The sequence below is a fragment of the Hipposideros armiger genome, unplaced genomic scaffold (assembly GCF_001890085.2).
Source record: "Hipposideros armiger isolate ML-2016 unplaced genomic scaffold, ASM189008v1 scaffold_210, whole genome shotgun sequence".
Classification (NCBI taxonomy): domain Eukaryota; kingdom Metazoa; phylum Chordata; class Mammalia; order Chiroptera; family Hipposideridae; genus Hipposideros; species Hipposideros armiger.
In genome coordinates this window covers 1,463,013-1,487,953 of record NW_017731560.1, presented here as the reverse complement: position 1 = coordinate 1,487,953, position 24,941 = coordinate 1,463,013, and the positions used below count along the sequence as shown (strand labels likewise).

Genomic DNA, 24,941 nt, shown 5'->3' with positions numbered 1-24,941 from the left:
TAACTTTGCAGATATTCTTTTGTTCTTTTCCATTCAGAAAGAGATCACCACAGAAGGACATCAAAGTGTAATCTGCTGATTACATTTTGGCAAAAGGTTTAGGATTATGAAACTGGCCAGATTCTTTTCTTAAAGAAGTCAGAATTATTTTCCCCTGTTTAGAATATTTTTATTTGATAATAATATGTTGATATGTGATTATAGAGGACCTGAGGAAGAGCTCTCCAGGTGAATATTTTGGATGGCATAATCTAAGAATTAATTCATTTCATAATTCAGCAAAAATTTATTGAGCACCTATTTGGTGCCAGATACTCTGTTAGCTATTGTAAATACAACAGCAAAAAGAAAAGATATAAAAAGGTACTTACCTTCATTGAGTTTTGAGGCAGACAATTGTTCACATACATACATTTATACATATGTACATACGAGGTCTGAAAATTAGGTTTGCGAACTCATTGTAATGTTGCTAATCTTTTTTGATATCAGAGGGATATTTATTATCATCTTGTACCAACTGGACAAATAGTTAACCAAGTTTACAAGTGCTGAAAAGGCTGCATGAAAAAGTTAGACAACCTGAACTTTTCGCCAACAATTCATGGCTCTTGCATCATGACAATGCACCAGCTCACACGGCACTGTCTGTGAGGGAGTTTTTAGCCAGTAAACAAATAACTGTATTGGAACATCCTCCCTACTTCCCTTATCTGGTCCCCAGCGACTTCATTCTTTACCCGAAGATAACGGAAATATTGAAAGGAAGACATTTTGATGACATTCAGGACATTGAGGGTAATACGATGACAGCTCTGATGGCTATTCCAGAAAAAGAGTTCCAAAAGTGCTTTGAAGGGTGGAATAGGCACTGGTGTCAGTGCATAGCTTCCTAAGAGGAGTACTTCAAAGGTGACCTTAGTGATCTTCAGCAGTGAGGTATGTAGCACTTTTTCTAGGATGAGTTTGCAAACTTAATATTCTGACCTCATACATACATACATACATACATACATACATACATATTTTTTTGCTGATGATGGTAAGTGCTAGGACAGTTATGGATGAGAAAATTAGACAGGACCTACTTAGATATCATGAAGGGAAGGTTTCTCCAAAAAGATGCATTTCAGACTGATATCTGATGAATGAGAAGGCATCCGTCACACAAAGAGCCTGGGAAACAGCAAGCACAGGTCTCTGCAGCAAGATAGGACTGGCTGTGTTGCAGGAACAGCGGAAAGGCTAGCATAGTTGAGTTAATGGGAATATGGCATGAGATGAGGTTGGGAGAGGTAAACAGAGGCCACGTCATACAAGCCTCATAGGCCTCAAGAAATTTTGATTTATTCTAAAAGCAGTGGGAATCCATAGAAAGTTTTTGAACACGAGTAATATGAATTGTTTTCTGTTTTCTGTAAAGACTGCTTTGGATGCTCTGTGGAGAATGAGTTAAAGGTGTGCAAGAATGAAAGTATAACAGCCTATTAGGAGGCTATTTATTTATTGCAGTAGTCTAGGGAAGACAAAAATGGTGACTTGGATAAAGATGATGTTAGCAAAGATGAAGAGAAATGAAGAGGTTCAAGATGTGTTTGAAGTTCAAATCAAAATGCAGGATTTATTGATGTTTGGGAAATATGGAATGTTGAAGGAGTAGGAGTCAAGGCTGACTTCCAGTAAAAAGAAAAGTAATGCAAAAGAAAAGGGACATCTGCAGCAGCAAAGTCTTTGAGCAGGCAAGGGAGGGTGGGATTCAGAGACACTCCATTTAACAGGCCAGAAGAGAGAGTGTATACTCATAAAAATGTAGGTCAATTTGTATAATAGATTTGGTGGTGGGAAGATGAGAGTGCTCTTTCCAATGGCTTTTGTTTTCTCCATAAAGTATGAGGCAGGATCATCAGCTAAAGACAGGAAGCAGGAGAGGAGTGGGGAAGATGTGACAAGTTTGAGGAGAGAGGTGAAGGTGTATCATAGTCACTTTGAAGAAAGGGAAAGCAAGTTCAATGCAGAAGTAGCATTGCTGGGCAAAGATGAGTGCTCAATGAGACTTGTGATCACGAATACTTTACTACTTTTATTTTTCAATTACAGTTGACATTAAATATTACTATATTAGTTTCAGGTATACAATGCACACTTTAAATGAAAGTGAAGCTCATCAGCTCAGCTATGTGAATTTTCTTCAGCCATATTTAGTACCTCAGATGCAGGCCCCAAAAAAGCAGTTTAACTGAATTCTACTCGTATTTTGACATGTGAATGTATCTGGGAGAGCATAATATGATATAATGGAACAAACACTTGACTAGAGTTTAGGAGACCTGGACTGTAGTGCAGGCTCAAACTACTTGCAAACCATGTGACCTTAGGCAAGTTGGTTAACATTACTCTGCCTCCCTTTTCTCATTGGTAAAATAAGCTAGACTACATAATCTGTAAGGTTCTTTCCAAGGTTCTTTCCAGCTCTAAAACTGAATTCCTAATTGCAACCAGTTTTGTATTAATATAGTGTTGTGGTTAAGCATGTAGACTTTGGAGCCAGACTGCTTAGATTTGAATTCTAGTTCTATCACTTTTTAGCTATGTTACCTTGAGTGAGTCACTTCAACTTTTAGTGCCATTTTATTCATCTTTGTAATGGGCATTAAAATACCGGATACCTTACCTAGTAGGATTACTGTAAGGATTAAATGAGTCAATGCATGTGAAGCTCTTAGAACGGTGCTTATATTGTACCCTCAAAAAATGTTAGCCATTATTATTACCCCAAGTTCTACATCATCCCTTTGGCCATAAAATACCCGAAGCTTGGAATTTCTTCTGCTTAAAGGCATGCATACTACCTGACACCATATTTAGAGTATAACATTTTGATTCAGAGTAGCAATGTAGCATAGATAAATGATTTTGGAACCAGATGAACCTTCTTTTAGATTCTGAGTCTGCCATTTACTTAGCTGTGTACCTTGGGTGAATAATTAACTAGATGATATTCAAATTCCTCTTCTATAAAAGGAGGACAGTCGTAATATTTATGTGATGGTTTGTGGAAGAAAATTAAATGAGATAGTGCATTTAAAGTATGTAATAATACAGGGCTTGGTGTGTAGTAGGCATTTAATCGAAATAATTATTATGATTTTAGTACCCTGCTCTACTATTTACCTTCTTATATCAGCTCTTGATGTATAGTCAACTTTCATCCATGTTACTTGTTATTTTCCTGGAGGACAGAGGAGCAACAAGTAGCCCATCATAGAGAAAGACCTGGTGAAAAATAAAGCAGGATCAAACAGTACACTAGAGATAGGGTGAAGCTAGAAGGGCTAGAATAAGGGTTGCATAATGTTATTTGTTACAATAAATATTATAACCACATAGATTTCTTTTAACATTGGAATCTTCCTTTAGAGTTTGAATGTTGTCTGCCAGTGTTAATAGGTTAATAGAGTCAAAAACAATAATATACTTGGTTTTCTCTATGCAGTCTAAGAAAGTTACCATTGCCTTTCACTTCTGGACAAATGCACTTTCCATGAATCACTCCTGATCAAGTTCCAGGAAAATGGCCATTCCTACAATGTCCTTTAGCTACTTGATGCAAAGGCATTATGTGAGGCTAAAAATGTAATAAAGTCTTATTCATAGCTGACCTTCAGAACTGATTTGGGAGCTTCACCTGCTTTGCTTCCTGGGTTTGACAACACCCTACTGAGTTGTATTTATTTATTTATTTGTTTAGTTTCAGGTGTACAAAACAATGTAATAGACATTTACACCCCTCACAAAGTGATAATCCCCCCCTCTACTACCCCTCTGACATCAAATATAGCTGTTACAATTCCATTGACTATATTCCCTGTGTTGTACTCCACGTTCTGTGAATATGCATACACACAAACACACACACACACACACACAGCCTCATGTTATCTAATATAATTTTTAAAAATGATTGCACTATGTAGAATACATTAATATATTTATATCTGTCTGTCTATGCATCTATACATTAATTCATTAGCATACTCAACAGATATTTGTCAAGTTGTTATTATGTGCCAGGTACTGTGCTTTGCTGGGGGAAAACTATAATAATAAAAATAGGACTGATTCTTGCCTCATGAGCTTATGGTCTAGTATGGAATACAACAGATGGTTAAAATAAAGTCTCAGTACTCTAATGGGTGATGTTCAGAGTGTAATTACACACCTAGCAGGAGTATAGAACCTGAGATGTGTAGAGTCTAGAAGGTGGAAAGAATTCCCATGGAAGTGATGTTCATGCTGAAGCAAAAAATGAGTAATTGTAGCCTAGCAAAGAGGAGTGGGGAAGAGTATTCCAATCAGAGGGTACAGGATCACTGCAAAGCTTTTCAGGATTTTGGCACATGTGTCCACATTTAGAAATCAGCCCATTTATAGGACTCTGCCTAAATTTGGAGAAACTTCATAGCTTTTTTTAAAAATTGAATTTATTGGGGGTGACAATGGTTACTAAAATTACAAAGGTTTCAAGTGTACGTTTCTATAATACATTATCTGTATATCACATTGTGTGTTCACCACTCAGAGTCAGTCCTCCTTCCATCACCACATATTTGACCCACTTTACCCGCTTTTAACATCCTCCTTACCCTCTTCCCTTCTGGTAACCACTAAATTGTTGTCTGTGTCTATGAGTTTTTGTTTCCTTGTTTGTTTGTCTTGTTTCTTTGTTACTTTTAGTTTTATATCCCACATGAGTGAGGTCATATGGTTCTCGACTTATTTCTGTCTGACTTATTTTGCTTAGCGTAATAATTTTGCTTAGCGTAATAATAATATTTTGCTTAGTGTAAAAAGTTCCAGATATGTTGTTGCAAATGTCAGCATTTCATCTTTTCTTATGGTAGAGTAGTATTCCATTGTGTATATATACCACATCTTCTCTATCTAATCATCTGTTGAAGGACATTTTGGTTGTTTTCATGTCTTGGCCACCATAAATAATGCTGCAATGAAAATCGGAGTACATATAGGACATGAACAGAAACTACTCGCAAGAAGATATACAAATGACCAACAGATATATGAAAAAATGCTCAACTTCACTTGCTATTAGGGAAATACAAATCAAAACCACAATGAGACATCACCTCACATCTGTTAGAATGGCTATCATCAACAAGTCAAATAATAACAAGTGTTGGAGAGGCTATGGAGAAAAGGGAACCCTCATACACTGTTTGTGGGAATATGAGTTGTGAAAACTAAGTTCGTGAACGTGTTGCAGTGATGTTGCTAACCTTTTTTTTTGTATCAGAGGGATTATTCATCATGAATTTGTACAAACTGGATAAATAGCTAACCAAGTTTACTATTTGTAAGTGCTGAAAAGGCTGTGTGAAAAAGATGAACATGACCTGAACTTTTCACCAACAATTCATGGCTCTTGCATCACAACAATGCACCAGCTCACACAGCACTGTCTCTGAGGGAGTTTTTAGCCAGTAAACAAATAACTGCATTGGAACACCCTACCTACTCACCTGATCTGGCCCCCAGTGACTTTGTTTACCCAAAGATAAAGGAAATATTGAAAGGAAGACATTTTGATGACATTAAGGGTAATGCAATGGCAGCTCTGATGGCCATTCCAGAAAGAGTTCCAAAATTGCTTTGAAGGGTGAACTAGGCGCTGGCATCGGTGCATAGCTTCCCAAGGGGAGCATTTCAAAGGTGACCATAGTGATATTCAGCAATGAGGTATGTAGCACTTTTTCTAGGATGAGTTTATGAACATAATTGTCAGACCTTGTAAATTTGTACGGCCACTATGGAAAACAGTATGGAGGTTCCTCAAAAATTAAGAATAGAATTACCAGGGCCGGCCGAGTGGCGCGTTGGTTAAGAGCTGCCTTGGGATGCCAGAGGGCCCCGGTTCGGATCCCACATATGAGGGCCAGTGACACTTCCCTCTACAGCTGAGATGCTGAACAACAGCTCAACCTGGAGCTGGGCTGCCGCGAGTTGCTGGTGATGGCCTAGGCTGCAGCCCCTGTTGCAGTGGGTTGCCATGGCCTACCATGTGTAGCCGGCAGCCAATGTGAGCGGCCAGCAGCTGCTGTGAGCGGCCGTCCAGAAGCCAGCGACTGATCTGCCTCGCCCGGGAAGAGCGCAATGATGGTGCCAACTTGGGCCAGTGAAGCAGCGTCCTCCACAACTAGACTGAAGGACAAAAGGACAGCACCTTGTCCGTTCCCCTTCCCCAATTCCCCAGCACTGTTCCCATCCCCTGATTCCCCAATAAAAATCTTAAAAAAAAAAAGAATAGAATTACCATATGACCCAGCAATCCCTCTCCTGTGTATCTACCCAAAAAACCTGAAAATACTTACCTGAAACTTCATAGCTTTTCCAACCTTGTGGATTTTTGGCTCTGTTCCTGGATATGCTGCATGAATGAATCCCTGCCCTAGCATGAACTGGTTTTGCTTTACGAGTACTTCAATTCCTAACAGTCAAGTTCTCAATCTCAGAATTTTATTAGGCCTATGTGTGGTTCTCAGTCTTGTTTATTTTGGTTATTACAATTGTAGATAAATGCACATTTATATTTAACATTAATTTAAATGCTTTTAATGAGTTTATGCATTTTGGCTGGGTTAGTGTATTAGTAGAGAGCTGTGTCCATCCACACACAGTGTGTTTTATGTATTTAAGCCAGAGCAAGCATATATAATTTCCTGATATTAACATAGACTTAGAAGTCACTAGTCTTGGCCTAGTGTGATTTCGACAGTGACCATTTATTTACATATTATTTTTAAGACTATGTAAATCATTTTCTAACATTAGTTGTAATAGAGCTCCAGTCAAAATTGCAGAGTAGGTAAACACTATTCTCACCTCCTCCCATGACCACATTAAAATTACCACTAAATTATGGAACAATCAACTTGGAAAACCAATTGAAGTCTAGCTGAACAGAAGTCCTATAATGAAGGATCTAAAGAAGAAGCCATATCGAGACTTGTAGGAGGGGTGGAGGCGTGAAATAGCTGGCCCCACACATAAGTATGGCAGATAAGAATCTGGAGGAATATCTTAGGGGTTCCTAGGTCCACACCATGCTCCCTTGCATGACGTGCCAGTACCAGGAAGAGGAGCCCCCACAACATCTGGCTATGAAAATCAGTGGGGATTCTGTCAGTCCAGGTGAGATGGACGGCTGCTGGAAACCCAGATATCCTCTTAAAGAGCTCACTCACAGACTGTCTTGCTCATAGGCACTCACCCTGAGCTCTGGCAGAGGGACTATGGCTAAGGAAACACCAGAGACATGTAGGGAAAGCCTGAATTGTGTGGCTGCAGGGTGATAGTTGGAGGGAAAGTTGCCATTGTCCCTGTGTTGAGCCCTCCTTCCATGCACCAGTGGGTGGACACCATCTTTGTGGTGTCCACCCCTTCCCTCATATGGCCTGAGTCTGCAGTGGCCTGCTGAACTCTGCTGACTTCACCTTGAGATGCTGAGACCCTGTCCCACCCAACTCGTGCACCACCTGAGGCTATTTTGGTGGCAGACAGCTGGAATTGGACCTCCGAGCAGTCTTTTGTGGACAACTATCAGGGGTCCATGGGCCCCAGGAAGGCAGCAGCTGGTGTAGGTGTGCTCTGTGCCTTTTGCTGAGTGGCCACAGGCTCAGCACTGGCAACATATCTGAATCTGTATTAACATGGTGAATACCATTCACCCCACCCTGGTGATTTTACTGAGACCCCACTTCACCCAACTCACGAACCACCTGAGGCTCTGTCAACTGCTGAGCCTTTAAAGCAGCCAGCAGGTGGTGACAGGCCTCGGGGTTCCCTGGGCCTTTTGCTGAGGAGACCCAAGCCTGGTAATGGTGGCAGCCTGCTTCATTTTGGTGTGGGGCCTCTCCCATGGGTGTCCAGGTCCAGCAGATGTAGCTACCAACTGTGAATTACTTTATAGAACCTACCAGCTAGCCTTGGGCCAGTCACAGGCAGCAGCTGATCTTGGCATGCACAGGAGCCACTCCTAGGAGGCCCAATTACCAACACAACTGGTGACTGGCTTCAGACTACAACAGAGCACCACCTGGTTAGCCCTACAAGTGGCACACTCAAAGAGTAGTCTCAACAGACATGAGAGCCTGCTGGGGAAAATCCAACTCCATGGGGTCAGCCACTGCACAGCAGCACGTACACTGTGGTGATGGCCAGCCCTCATAGACAGTCACCTTCAGGGTAATCCTATCCACTGACTTGCCAACAGCAATCAAGGCTCAACTACAACAGGAGGGCACACACAACCCACACAAAGGACATTCATGGAGCACCTGGGTCAGGGTATCAGGGACACTCTGCCACTGGACCCACAGGACACCTACTGTGTAAGTTCACCTGGCCAAGACTGGGAGATGTAGCAGATCTACCTAATACATAGGAACAAACACAGAGAAGTAGCCAAAATGAGGAAACAAAGAAATATGCCTGAAATGAAAGAACAGAAAACAACTACAGAAAAAGAAATAAATGAAATGAAGGAAAACAATCTACCAAATATAGAGTTCAAATCATTGGTGCTTAAGGACCGTATTGAGAACTTCAACAAAGAGATAGTAAGCATAAAATGGGATATAGGAGTAATAAAAAAGAGCTTGTCAGAAATGAAGAATATATTAGAGGGAATCAACAGTAGATTAGATGAAGCAGAGAATTGAATCAATGACTTAGAAGATAAGATAGGAGAAAACACCCAATCAGAACAGGAAATAGAATCCAAAAAAAAATTGAGGATAGTTTAACCCTCCATCGGGTGCAACTGATCTCACAGATTCATTGCACACAAAGATGCCACTTTGAAATATATCTTTAATGACCTAAGTCACAAACACGACTGGCAATAGGTTTTGGTAGAGGGGGAAGATACGGAAGCGATGAGTCACGATACTTAACTGTTAGATATTTGAAATTTTATGTGCAATGAATCTGTGAGGTCAGTTTCACCCTATGGAGGGTTAAGGGGCTTCTGGGACAACATCAAGCATCAACATTGACATCGTAGTACCACAAGGAGAAGAGAGAGAGCAGGGAATTGAAAACCTATTTGAGGAAATACTGATGGAAATCTTTCCTATCCTGTTGAAGGAAATAGACATACAAGCCCATGAAACACAGACTCCCAAACAAGATGAACCCAAAGAGGCCAACACCAAGACACATCATAATTAAAATGGCAAAGGTTAAAGACAAAGAGAGAATCTTGAAAGCAACAAGAGAAAGGCAGTTAATTACCTACAAGGGAGCTTCCATAAGACTGTCAGTTGATTTCTGAACAGAAACATTATAGGCCAGAAGGAATTGGCATGAAATATCCAAAGTGATAAAAAACAAGGACCTACAATCAAGAGTACCAGCAAAGATATCATTTAAAAGTGAAGGGTGGGGAACATAAATATGAATAATAAAAGGACAATAACTATTTACCTATGGATAACCACTTTAAATGTAAATAGATGAGACAATCCAATAAAAAGATACAGGGTATCTGAATGGATAAGAAAACAAGACCCATACATATGCTGTCTACAAGAGACCCACTTCAGATTGAAAGACACACAGACTGAACGTAAAGGGGTGGAAAAAGATAATTTCGTGCAAATGGAAACAAAAAAAACAGAAAAGCTGGATAGCAATACTCATATCAGACAAAATTGACTTTAAATAAAGGCTATAATAATAGACAAAGGGCAGTTCATAACAATAAAGGAATCGATCCAACAAGAAGATATATCCCTTGTGAACATTTATGCACCTAACTTGGGGTATCTAAATATATACAGCAAATATTATCAGACATAAAGGGAGAGAACAACAGTAATACAGGTCTTTAGGACCCCATTGACATCAATGGATAGATCTTCCAGACAGGCAATCAAGAAGGAAATGGTGGCCTTATATCACACTTTAAAACAGATGGATTTAATTGATATTTTTAGAGTATTTCACCCCAAAGCAGCAGAATATACATTCTTTTCAAGCACACATAAAGCATTTTCCAAGATAGACTTCATGTTAGGCCACAAACATGTCTCAAAAAAATTTAAGAAGATTCAAATCATATCAAGTGCCTTCTCTGACCACAATGGTATGAAGCTACAAATCACTTACAAGAAAAACACTGAAAAACACAGAAACATTTGGGAGCTAAATAACAAGATACTAAACAATGAATGGGTCAACATTGAGATCTAGAAGGAAATGTAAAGAAACCTTGAGACAAATAAAAACACAACTACCCAAAATCTATGGGACACAGAAAAGTAGTACTAAGAGGGAAAGTCATGACAAGTATAGGTCTGCCTCAAGAAACAAGAAAAATTTGAAATAAGCAATCTAGCATTATACCTTAATGAACTAGAAAAACAAGAAATAAAGCCCAGAGTGAATAGAAAGAAGGAAATAATAACGATCAGAATACAACTAAATAAAATAGAGTCTAAAAAACCAATACAAAAGAACTATGAAACCAAGAGCTGGCTCTTTGAAAAGATAAACAAAATTGATAAACCATTAAGCAAACTCATCAAAAGAATAAAAAAATAAAAGAGAGCAGTCCTAAATAAATAAAATCAGAAATGAAAGAGCAGAAGTGACAACTCACGCCCCAGAAATACAGAACATTATAAGAAGATACTACAAACAATTATATGCCAACAAATTGGAAAACCTGGAAGAAATGGATAAATTCCTAGAAACATACAGTCTTCCAAAACTGAATCAAGAAGAAACAGAAAACCTGAACAGACGAATTACTTCTAACAAAATCAAGTCAGTGATCAGAAAACTGCCAACAAACAAAAGTCCTGGACTGGATGACTTCACAGGTGAATTTTACCAAACATTCAAAGAATTACCACCTGTCCTCCTCAAACAACTCCAAAAAATTCAAAAGCAGGGCAACCTTCGATGCTCATTTTACGAGGCCGTTACCCTGATTCTAAAAGTAGATAAAGACATTACAAAAAAAAAAAGAAATTTAGGGCCGGCCGAGTGGCGCGATGGTTAAGAACTCGCTTGGGATGCCAGAGGGCCCCGGTTCGGATCCCACATATGAGGGCCAGTGACACTGCCCTCCACAGCTAAGATGCTAAACAACAGCTCATCCTGGAGCTGGGCTGCCGTGAGTCGCTGGCGACGGCATAGGCTGCAGTCCCTGTGGCAGTGGGTTGCCATGGGCTACCATATGTAGCCAGCAGCCAGCGTGAGCGGCCAGCAGCCGCAGTGAGCGGCCGTCCAGAAGCCAGCGACTGATCTGCCTCGCCAGGGAAGAGCGCAATGATGGTGCCAACTTGGACCAGTGAAGCAGCGTCCTCCACAACTAGACTGAAGAACAAAACGACAGCAACTTGTCTGTTCCCCTTCCCCTAATTCCCCAGTACTGTTCCCATCCCCCCAATTACCCAATAAAAAAAAATCTTAAAAAAAAAAGAAATTTATAGGCTGATATCCCTGATGAACATAGATGCAAATATCCTCAACAAAATACTAGCAAACTGAATTCAGCTGCACATTAAATAGATCACAATCCATGATCAATTTGGATTTATTCCTGGAATGCAAAGGTGGTTCACTATACACAAATTAATTAATATGACACACCACATAAACAAAATGAAGGATAAAAATCTTATTATATCAATAGATTCAGTAAAAGGGTTTGACAAAATCGAGCACCATTTTTGATAAAAACACTCTCAGCAAAGTGGGAGTAGAAGGAACATATCTCAACATAATAAAGGCCATATATGACAAACCCACAGCTAACATCATACTCAATGGGGGAAAAATGTTTTCCTTGTGGTATTGAAGAAGACAAGGATGTCCGCTTTCATTACTTTTATTTAACATAGTATTGGAAGTCCTAGCCACAACTGTCAGACAAGAAAAAGAAAACGCATCTGAATTGGAAAGGAAGAAGTAAAACTGCCATTATTTGCAGATGGCGTGATACTATGTGCAGAGAACCTGAAAGATTCCACCAACAAACTATTAGAAATGACAAATGAAATCACTAAAGTAGCAGGATACAAAATTCATATTCATAAATCAGTTGTTTTTTTATACACCAATAATGAACTATCAGAGAGAGAAATTAAGAAAACAATCCCATTTCCAATTGCATCAAGAAAAATAAAATACTTAGGAATAAATTTAACCACAGTGGTAAAAGACCTGTACTCAGAGAATTTTAAGACATTGAAGAAAGAAATTGAAAAAAGATTCAAATAAATGGAAGCATATAACATGCTCATGGGTAGGAAAAATTAATATCATTAAAATGTCAATACTACCCAATGGTATCTATAGGTTCAACGGTGTCTATAGGTATCAAAATATCAATGCCATTTTTCACAGAAGTAGAACTAATTCTAAAATTTATATGGAATCACATAAGACCCCTAATAGCCATGGCAATCTTGAGAAAGAAGAACGAAGTTGGAGATACCATGCTACCCGATATCAAACTATACTACAAGGCTAGTAATCACAACAGCATGATATTGGCATAAAGACAGGCCCATAGGTCGATGGAACAGAACAGAGTCCAGAAATAAAGTCACGTCTATATGGTTACTTAATCTATGACAAAGGAGGGAAGAATATAAGTTGGGTAAAGACAGTCTATTCAATAAATGATGTTGGGAAATCTGTACAGATACATGCAAAAATTAAACTGTACTACCCCCTTACATCATATAGAATAAATTAAAAATTGATTAAAGGGCCGGCCGAGTGGCTCAGCTGGTTAAGGGCTCGCTTGGGAGCGCCAGCTCTGAGCAGCAGGGCTGTGGTTCGGATCCCACATTGAGGGCCAGTGACGCTCGCCCTCTAAAGCTAAGATGATGAATTACAGCTTGACCTGGAGCTGGGCTTCCGTGAGTCGCTGGTGATGGCGTAGGCTGCAGCAGGGCTGCAGTGGGCTGCTGTGAGCTACACGAGTGGCTGACAGCCAGCGTGAGCGGCCGGCAGCTGGTGTGAGTTGCTGGGAGCCGCTGTGAGCGGCCGACCAATGACCGGCAACTGATTGCCTCACCCTGGAAGAGCACAGTGATCATACCAACATGGGACAGTGAAGAGACGTCCTCCACAACTAGACTGAAGAACAAAAACAGCAATTTGTCTACCTATCTGTTCCCCTTCCCCAATTCCCCAACGCTGTTCCCCTCCCCCAATTCCCCAATAAAATCTTTAAAAAAATAGATTAAAGACTTAAATGTAATACCTGAAACTATTAAACTCTTAGAAAATATACAACCCAGTACAACTTAACACCAGAAAACCCAAACAATTGAATTAAAGAATGTACAGAGGACCTGAAGAGACATTTCTCCAAAGAGGACATGCAGATGGCCAATAGACATATGAAAAGATGCCGAGGTCACTAATCATCAGAGAAATATAAATTAAAGCCACAGTGAGATATCACCTCACACTTGTCAGAATGGCTATCATTAATCAATCAATAAACAAGTGTTGGCAAGGATGTGGAGAAAAGAGAACCTTCATGCACGGTTTGTGGGGTTGCAAATTGGTACAGCCAGTATGGAAAACATTATGGCGGTTCCTCAAGAAATTACAACTAGAACTACCTTTTGATTCAGCAATCCCACTTCTGGGTATTTATTAGAAGAAGTTCAAAACACTAGTTTGAAGATATATGTACCCCTATGTTCATTGCAGTGTTGTTTACAATAGCCAAGATATGGAAGCAACCTAAGTGCCCATCAGTAGACAGTTGGACAGAGAAGTGGTGTCTGTCTGTGTGTGTGTGTATGTATGTGTGTGTGTGTGTATATATATATGTGTGTGTGTATGTGTGTGTGTGTGTGTGTATATATACATGGAATACATACCATGGAATATCACTCAGCCATTAAAGAATGAAATCTTGCCATTTGTGACAACCTATGGAGCTAGAGGGTATTATTCAAAGTAAAATAAGTCAGACTAAGGAAGACATATACCACATGATTTCACTTATATGTGGACTTTAAAGAACAAAATAAATGAACAAAGAAAATAGGAAGAGACTCATAGGTACAGGGAACAAACTGATGGTTGCCAGATGGGAGGGGCTAGGTGAAAAAAGGTGAAGGGATTAAGAAGTATGAATTGGTAGTTACAAAATAGTCAAGGGGATATAAAGTACAGCATAGGGAATATAGTGAATAATGTTGTTTTAACTATGTATGGTGACAGGTGGGAACTAGACTATTGGGGGGATCACTGTGTAAATTACATAAACGATAACTACTCTGCTGTGCACCTGAAACTAATATAAAATAATATTGAATTTCAACTGTAATTGATAAATTAAATAAATAAATAAAATTAGTTGAAGTCATTTCCCTTCCAAACTTTCTAGTATTTTCTTCCTCACTGAACTCTGGCTACTAAAGAGCTTTCAGTTGTGTATGTTTGAGCTCTTGTTGACTTTTAATAATTTTTCTATACGATTTGCAAAGCATCAGGCTGCTGCCTTATGTTTTCCTCAAACTAAAACCAGTTTATTTTACAAATTAGTGTCTGGACCTAATCCAAACACAGTGAAGTTCAATTGAATGTAGAGAACATTGTGTGTAATTAAGAAAGGGCTTGGCGACTCATCTCACTAGCTTGAATATGGAGCTAATGTTTGCAAATGCTGTCGCTTTTGAGGCACAAAAAACGAATGATTTGAAATGTAATGCTAGTATGCACTTGACAGTATATATATATATTGAAATTTTATGATATGTAATTACATAAGCTTATATCTTTGCAGTACTTTATTTAAAATAAGAAAGGGCATCTAAGTCCCACTCTCTTGATTTGAACTGCGTAAGCTGTAGACTGACAAAATAGGGTTCAGAATTGACATAATAACGTATGGCTAACTGAAATTTTGAATGTGAGCATCGATAGTTGTAAAGGAAATATACTTCTCTATTCTCTCATAAAAGTATTGTATTATGGGGCCGGCCGAGTGGCTCAGTTGGTTAAGAGCTCGCTCAAGAGTGTGAGCTCTGAGCAACAGCGGTTTGATGCCCAGTCCGAGCTGAGCAGCCGCTAAGCTGCCAATAGGTAGCAGGATGGCTCAGCTAAAAAAACAAAACAAAACAAAAAACAAGTATTGTATTATGAAAAACTTCAAATATATAGAAAAATATGGTATACAGTTATATCCACTATACAGATTTGCCAGACATTAATATTTGCCATATTTGTGTTCAATCCTTAAGGAATACAGAAATTGTTGGCCAGTTGAAGTTTATTTTGTGCCCCTCCCTAGTCATACTTTCCCCCAGTTCTCTCCAGAGAAACCACCGTTCTGAAGTTGGTATGGATCTTTCCCGTTCATGTGTTTGTACACATGTATGCGTCCAGAAATAGTGTTTGGCATTCGAGTACATAGTTTTACTGTTTACAAAATTTGCGTCATGCTGTACATATTGTGAAGCAATTTGATTTTTTCACTTGATATTTCTGAGACGTATCTATATTGAAAGATATCCCTATTCATTTTAACAGCTGTAGAGTAATTCATTTTATGAATGACTGTTTCTCAACATATTTGTCCATCTCCTTGTTGATGGACTTTTTAGATTTTTCTCTTTTTCTATTTCAAAAAGTACCCCAAATACATATAATTGTACCTGTCTTCTTCTGTGTATGTGTGAGTTGTGTTTCACCTTGGAGGTGCGTTGTCATACCACTGTGTTACAGCTCAGTCTGGTATAACAAAGTGCCATAGACTGGGTGGCTTATCAATAACAGAAATTTATTTTACACAGTTCTGGAGACTGGAAGTCTGAGATCAGAGTACCAGAATGGTAGGGCCCTCTTCCAGGTTTCTGACTACTGACTTATGTATCCTCACATAAAAGAGGGCTAGATAGCTCTCTGAGATTTCTTTTATAAGGACACTAACCTCATTCATGTAGGCTTCACCTGCATGACTTCATTACCTCTCAAAGGCTCTACCTCCTCTAACACTAACACGTTGGGGGTAAAGGTTTCAACATACGAATTTTGAGGGGACACAAACTATATTGAGTCTATAACAACTACTTTATACTTCCACAAGTATTGTATGAGGGTTCCTGTTTCTCCACATCCTCCAGCACTCTGTAGTGTCAGAGTGTTAAAACATTTTGCCTATTTTGTGGGTATGAAATGATGTCTCACTGCATTTTAATATGTGTTTTCTGATTTACTAATGAGGCTTCATATTCTTCCTTGTGTTTATTGGCCATGTGGGTTTCCTCTTCTATGAATTGCCTATTCATATCACTTGCCCATTGTTATATTTGCTTGTTAGTCTTTTTTGTATTGATTTGAAGGAGATTATCTATTCTACAGACTATTCCCTGATGCTTTGTAAATATCATCTCCCAGTCTGTCTCTTGTCTTTTAAATTTGCTTATGCTGCCTGTGTTGAACAGAAGTTTTTATTTATTTTAATTTAAAATTTATCAAGGTTCCTATTTTTTAAATATAAAACTATGTGGAAGAGAGTACCATTCCCATACAACCTGGAGTCCTTCTCATTAAATTAAAATGAAACAACTTGATGTAAAACACCATATTGTATTGATAAGACTTCCTATAAGATAAACTTGGATGATTATGTAGACATGCACAGGAGTTTCCATCACTAAAAATGTAACTTCAACAGACCATTGAAGAAACCAAGTAAAGTTATGCAATATGAAGAAGTTCTACAGATTTGCTGTCCAAGAATGTGCATATTGTGTATCAATTAACAATACTGCACTGTACACTTACAAATTTGTTGAGGGTAGATTTCATGTTACATGTTTTTTTCAAAATAAACAATAAACTAAATAATTTAGCACATATTCTTTAATCCTTAAAAAACAGTAATTTCATGGGAGATCTAAGTGTTAGTTCTTTTTTCAATAACAGTATTCCTTGGACAAGTCATTTTACCTCTCTTCTAATTTTTTTTTCATATATAAAGTGAGGAAATTGTATTATATGGTCTCAAAGGCCCATTCCGACTATGAAAGTTCTGTTGTATATGGAAATAAAGAATGATTTAGGTGTATTCTAATTACAATAAAACCTTGAATTGAGAGCATAATTCATTCCAGAAACATGTTTGTAATCCAAAGCACTTGTATATCAAAGCAAATTTCCCCATAAGAAATAATGGAAACTCAGATGATTCATTCCATAACCCAAAAATATTCATATAAAAATGATTACAATACTGTAGTATAATACAAAATAATAAAGAAAATACAAAATATAAAGAAAAATAAATTAACCTACACTTACCTTTGAAAACCTTCGTGGCTGGTGTGAGGGAGATAAGAGAGAGGAGGGTTATTGTATAGGACGACTTTCACTGTCACTAACGGAATCACTGCTATCTATTGGCTCAATGCAATCTTTCTTTTCCTGCAACTTTTAACAAGGAACCTATCCAATGACACTTTCTTTTGTTTCCTTCTGAGGATTTCACGGAAATGTGACATTGCATTGTCGTTAAACAGATTCGTCGCTTGCACTGCTACAGCCTTATTCAGGTCATGCTTTTCTACAAAATTTTGCACTGTTTCCCACATTTTATACAGCTCCCTAATCTCATTTGAAGTGAGGGATTCCTCCACCTTTTTCTCCTCCTCTGCAGACTTGATCTCCTCCATAACCTCTTGCTGTTGTTCGCGATGCAGATCCATCAGTTTGTTGGTGGTCAGCTCCTGGCCATGTTCCTCCACCAGCTCTTGAATGTCGTCCTCATTCACTGATTTCTGCCAAACACTGCGGCCTGAGACTGAGCATCTGAGCATGGGAGACAATCACCCACAATCCCGCCACGAGTGCGAGAAGAACCATTGGCTCAGTTGTGATCATGTGACATTTGGCGTCATGTGCTACTCATATTGCAAGACATCATTTATCAAGTCAAAATTTATTAGAAATGCCTGTTTGTCTTGCAGAAGACTCGCAGAACAAGTTACTCTCAATCCAAGGTTTTACTGTATTTCAAATGTTCATTAAGAATTTTCCCAACTTCAGATCATGCGGATTTTTAATAATTCCACTAGTATTTCTTGGAGGCCTTTTAGTATACATCTGTACTCCCATTCAAACCTTGGGGGTCATTGATAATGCTAAAACAATTCCCATAGATACTCTTGGAAGACCTAAACTAAGAGAAGAGAGAAGAATGAAGAAAAAGTACAAGTTGTAGAAGATCAAAAAGGGAAGAGGGAGTGAAGATAGATATACCGTATTTGCCGGCGTATAAGACGATTTTTTGGCCCTGAAAAATATGCCTCCAAGTGGGGTGTCGTCTTATACGCCAGGTACACTTCAGATAGACTGCCCATAGTGCTTGCCCCGTGCCATAGTGGCCTCCCGATGCCTGCCCACTTCATTCCACATACCGTTCAGGCATCAGCAGCGCTGCTGGGTGTATGCTCGGCTGTTATGCGATTTTGCTGTTATGCGATTTTACCACACTCGCAAAATTGCACACAGCCGACCATACACCCAGTATGATAGCGCAAAATCACGAATCGCGATACCATACTGGGTGTATGGTCGGCTGTGTGCGATTTTGCGAGTGTGGTAAATTCGGGTTACCGTATATTTCTTTACATATGCATTGAAGATTCGCGATTTTGCGCTATCATGGTGCCTGTTAGAATGTTGAAGAGCTCGCACTTGCGCACTAGTGAGGTCCCAGGGAGATGCTGATGCAAGGGTGGACCAGACTGCTATAGTGACAGGGCGGGCAAACAGGGAGCAGGGACCAATCAAATCAGGCTTTGTATACAGCCAACAGCCAACCACAATACTGCACCATTGTACAGTACAGCATAGAAAATGTCGACCAGTCAAACCCCTATCATCCCTATCATGGCACCAGCCAAAAGAAAGAAGTATGATGCAAATTTTAAACTGAAAGTTATAAACTTTGCTAAGGAAAATAATAATTGTGCTGCTGCAAGACAATATGGAGTAACAGAAAAGATGGTTCGGGACTGGAAATCAAATGAGAAAGCATTAAAGAGTATGCCAAGGGGTAAGTGTGCATTAAGAAGAGGCACCCCACACTGGCCAGAACTCGAAAAACATGTAGCAGACATGGTGGCTCAACATCGCCAAAACGGTTATGTGGTGACACGAAATACAATATGCTTGTTTGCACTTCAGTGGGCCAAATCAAATCTGATATTGTTTTACCTTTTATTTGGTGTGTGGAAGGTGTGCGGAAGAGGGGGTAGTCTTATACGGCGAGTATATAACAAACTCTGTATTTTGAGTGGAAATGTTAGGGGGTCGTCTTATACGCCCAGTCGTCTTATACGCCGGCAAATACGGTATTTGGAGGGGAAGCCTCAGGACTATTCTGTAACACCAGAGCCATCAGTTGGTGTCCTGTGTTCCAAAAGTCAGAAAAATGTCTTTACTTTGATAAAGAACAGAAGGTCTGCTATGTGGAAATGAACTGGTAACACATTTGGATCTTGGTCAGAAGCATTCATCAGCAGTATCCAACTTACAAAGCACTGCCCTTGGCATTTAAAGATGACTCTTGTCATGGCTACTGGTCTCTGTTGGTAAATGACTGCCTTTTGAACCACGTTGCTTCCATATGAAAACTACCTCCTGATTTGCAGTCAAACTCACAACTAGAAGATCTTTTTATATGATTGTGCTTTTGATACCCTGGGCCCAAGTCTTGGCTCAGAAACAACCATTCATTCTATCCCTAAGGTCTGCTGCCACACCCCAGCACTGTCTTAGGGGTGTTTGAGATGAGCGTCCTTAAATCATTCTTCTACTTTCATTTTCCAATTTCTTTCCCCTGATTACCTTTCACTTCACATTTTTTCTGCCCCTTGTCTATCTTCTAGTTGCCCGGTTTCATTAGAAATCTTACAGTGTGTGATATTCTTCTGTAAGGCTTCTAGGTGATGCTAATGAAAGTATGCAGAAGTCAGATAGACTCATAGCAAAATAAAAGGATAGGAATGGCTGCTATGCTCCTCAGCACCCTTTTACATTATACTCAAACTCCACAGGACTCTAACTTTTCCTTGAATTTACTTTTGCACTCCACAGTATGTGCCTTTGCTCCAGCAATCACTTTCCTTTTTTAAGATTTTATTGGGGAATTGGGGAAGGGAACATTGTGTTTTTCCAGGACCCATCACCGGGTGGCTCAGTTGGTTCTAGCAATCACTTTTGTCTGAAATACTCTCCTCTCTTTTTCCTTCCCCCATCTGCTTTATTTATTCTTTAAGAACCACCTCAAATATGACTTACTGAAGAGGTTGTGAAAGAATTAGTCACTCCATTTTGGGGCATTTTGTTTATACTCATTACATAGTATTATGGCTACTTGTTTACAACTGTTCTGCAGGTCCCCCAAACACACAGACTACACACATTCTGTAAACTTCTTGTGGGTGGAGACATAATTTTCACTTGTAATATAAATGTACCCCTTTCTTAAGGGTAACTATGATCTTCCACAATTTCAATATGTAAAAAATGAGTCAGTGGGGATAAATATAAGGAGTGACTTAGTTGTGGACAATTAAAACAAACTTAGTGTTAGCCTAGTCCAAGTTTTGTACAGCTTATGCCATAAGAAGAGAATAAAAAACAACATTCTTAGACATATGCCTTGGCTTTGTTTAAAGGACCATGAAAGAGTAAATTTTCATTGCCACCCCAGTAGAACCCGGTGCTACAGCAGTGACACAAATCTTGGCAAATGTAGAACTAGCATCATTACTTTAGGTAGTGTACTGTAAACTTGCTTCATGACAATGTTATAGATACTATCTGAAGTGAGTATTCCAACATCAACACTTGTTAAAATTGTGGTGACTGGTTCATTGTGTTTTCAACAGCTGCACATAAATCAACTCATCCTCTGTAATGGAATAGCTAGTGCAGCTACCAACAAAGATGAAACAAAGTGTAATTTTCTGATATCTTTATGTAAGTAAAACACGTATGTCTCTGTTAATAAACTTAAAGGTCTCATGAGTATTGTTATTTGTTTTTTTTTTTGTCGCCTTTGTCACCATTTCTTGTTGGTCAATAGAAACACAGCAGGCCAGAGGATTATGAAGAAAATATTGACCAGCCTTAGCTAATTAAAAAAAAAGGAAAGAAAAATCTAGTGATCTTTATATCACACACCAGGGCAATTAGGAGCCTACCAGAAATGTTCATTCTCTGTTGTGCTAAGAGAGGTATGAAGTGGATAACGTTAAAAAGCAAAGTTCAGCTGAGTAAATTTAAAGATCAAATTGGCTTTATTCAACCATTCATGAATCAGGTAGCATCCTGTCTAGCAAATAGAAAGGAGTTCTGCTGAGCTGTAGAAGATGAAAGGTTTTTAAAGGCAGAAAGGGGGCAGAAAAAAGGAAAGTATTATCAAAGAATGCATTGTTTCAGGCGTCACCCTCCTGAGGGTCCATTGGGCAGTCAGATTATTTCACTAGTGCTGAGCAGCTAATTCCATGCTAACTGATTAAAGGTTAACATTCCTGGGAAGCTGAAACCTCAATTAGGTTAAGTGTTAAATCTTGATTTGTTGATGTGGGGCCTAGCAAAAGTGACTCCATTTTGGATCTATTGTCTCTTTTTAAACTGTATTTTAGTCTCTAGTTCTGTGAAGTGGGCGGCAATATACAAAATGAAAATCTATACATTCCTCAGCTCAATAAGGTGATTGAAACTACAAGTACTTGGAGAATATAAATTGAAGAGAGGTTGTTATGATATAGGGTTATTCTCAGAAGGCTTTTTACATCTTGTTACACTATTTACTATCCTACCCAAATAATACTTGCCAAAGTTTGGGGTCTACCCTTTCTGCTACAATGAGTAGCAGATAGCTGAGAGCTTTGCAGATGTTACAAATTTTGAAATTTCTTTCCAAAGTTGCACATGCCCTTCTTTATACCTAATTGGTGGTACTTTTGTGCACGTTTTTTTGTTTGTTTATTCCAACTTTAAGCCTAAATATTGGAAACTGCTCTCCTATTAATTCGTTAGACCAGAAACATTTTCTAACCTGTTCACATATACAACTCATTATCCATATTCTATCCCATTCATCTTCACATCTCAAGATTAAAAAGGGACTATGTAAATAAGTCTCAGCTTTTTGTTGTCCTACTCTTTATAAAAATAAGTGAAGAAGACAAGAGACACCAAATGTTTTCTAGAAAATGAGGTGGTCATAGCTTTTGCTAATAGGCCTAATCTAATCTACTTCCTGTATTTGGACAAAGCACTTTATCACTATTTGGCATACAATATATTTTACTTATTTGTTTTGTTTATTTTCTGTGTCTGCTACTAGAAGGTGAGCTCCATGAGGGCAGGGGTTTTTATTTGTTTTAGTCACTGTTTTATTTCCAGAACCTAGCATGTAATAATTGCTCAATAAATCTGTTAGTTAAATGAAAGGAAAATTATCCAAGTCATTAGCTTAGGTAAATAGGGTAACTACAAGTAAGAAAGTGAATCAAAGATAACTCATTTTTACTCAGTATTTTGCTATATTTCAGAACCTCTGTTGATTATGTTTTACTTGGATTATCTCAAAAGCTCTGTGAAGTAGATAATATTCTCATTTACATATCAAGGAATTAGTGTTCAGGAAGTTAGTTATCTTGCCCAAAGTTGCATAGGCAGTAAGTGGCAGGGCAGGTTTGTTATGCTAGATAATTTGACTTTAGAGTCTTTGTTCTTCTGTCACACTAGTCTGATCTTCTGGAAAAGCCAAGGAAACATTTATCTGTGGTCACTTACATTGTTGTAAGGGAATCATATGTTCCCAAGTAGGGTTATAAAGTGGTCATCTTGGTTAGGGAAGGACTTTAGAAGGTAGGAAATCTCTTTAGATGATACCTATAGAGAGGATATGATTCCCAACTGCTCCCATGAGGAATTCCTTCAGTAAAGGGACTAAAGTCTAGTCCTGGATCCCCCGTTAACAAGCCATGACTTCCCCCTCTCAACCACCCTGGAGTTCTCAGCAAAATGTCAGTGGGAGGTGGGTGGTTAGACCAGATGACTGTCAAGTTCTCTGCGAACTCTTAAGACTTCTTTTCTCCGACCATGAATGAATGAAAGGCATAAACATTAACAGGCATTGTTTACTTTAATATCAGGATCTCAAATGCCTTTCCAAATTTTACTTTTCCCATTCAGGCTTGTTGAAAGGGCCCATCCCCACAAAATAATGATAATCGGTCCATCATTTTTTTAAACACTCTGCAAAATTTTCACCAACTCTATTCCAAGCTTCACAGTGGCTAGACACTGAATATCTTATTTAGCTGGCGGGACTTATGCTATCAAGTGCATGGCTGCATTAATCTTCACAGTGGCTTTTTGCTTCCATTGGAAAGTAAATGACCTTATCAACTACTCTGGAATGTAGCTATAGTACTGTTTGCAAATGAGTAAATGTAGTTAGGGGAGGTAGTGTAATTTATTCATTCAGTCAGTCCGTCAACAAATATTCATTGAGTACCCATATGTGTCAGGCATGGTGTTAGGTACTAGAATACTAAATTTGCAGTCTGGAGACTAATTTAACGGCTTATGAGCTATTAATCTTTTTAAACACTAGTTTTCCCATTTTTAAAAGAAAGTAATAAGAACAACAACAATAATAATAATACCTGCTCTACCTACTCTAACCCCCAGAGTTTTAAAAGTTAAATCTGAAAAAACTAAATCTGAAATAATATGAAATATCCTTGTAAACTATAAAGCACTATTTAATGTTGGTAGTTTTTGTGTTGGACTCCATGTGTAGGATTTTTAAATAATGATTATTTTTAAAATTTTACTTAAATTTATTGGGTGACATTGGTTAGTAAAATTATATAGGTTTCAAATGTACATTGTTATAATACATCATCTATCTATCACACTGTGTGTTCACCACCCAGAGTCAGTTCTCCTTCCATCACCATATATTTGACCTCCTTTTCCCTCTTCTACCAACCCCTTTCCCCCCTTACCCTCTGGTAACCATTAAAGTGTTGTCTGTGTCTATGAGTTTTTGTTTCTTTGTTTGTTTATCTTGTTCCTTTGTTGCTTTTAGTTTTGTATCCCACATATGAGTGAAGGCATATAGTTCTCGACTTTTTGTCTGACTTCTTTCACTTAGCATGATTATTTCACATGTAGGATTTTAATTTAATTAATGAGGTCCTTTTAGTCCTTGGACCCTATTAGGATATTTCAGACTAAAAATCATGGAAATGAACTCTAGTTCAGTGATTTACCCAAAGTTTCTTTGGAAAATGATAAAAGTTACATTATAGCACCTCTTGATGATTTGGAAAGACTTCTTTAAAAAATCCTTATTAACATTTTAGTATTCTTATAGATTACTCACTGATCTTCTTTTCCGCAAGAATTAATAGAAATATTTATGCAATTATGCATCCCTTATTCATGTATTTTTAATTACTTTAGTTTGTACATTGTGCTAAATTTATTTGAATCTGTTAAGTGGAACATTCTTTTTCAGTAAGTCAGAGATGGCAGTTCCCTACTCAGTCACCCAATGGCAGTATTAACAGTGGTGATGTTCTGTAATAGTAGAAAGGTTTGAATGAGGTAATAAAGTATGCTATAGGCTGCTGGCATGACACATTGTAAATTTTTCCTCTTCCTCTAGCAAAGGTTAAATGCCAGCCAAACTTTGTATACTAGAGCCAAAGCTTTGCTGTTTCTATCCATTGCAAACCATAGCATCCTTTTTTTTAAATGATATGTTCTAATACTACAGTCTGCCCAGTTGTGGTAAAGGAAATCACCTAAAAACAGAGGCCAGTATGCCCATGTGAACTCTCCCA

At 38.5% G+C, this 24,941-nt stretch overlaps 1 protein-coding gene across 3 annotated transcripts in view; it reads left to right on the top strand.

Moving 5' to 3' along the window:
* ENOX2 (ecto-NOX disulfide-thiol exchanger 2) overlaps nucleotides 1-24,941 on the top strand; it is a 329,605-nt gene that overhangs the window by 68,671 nt on the left and 235,993 nt on the right. The gene's annotated exons all lie outside the window — the stretch shown is intronic.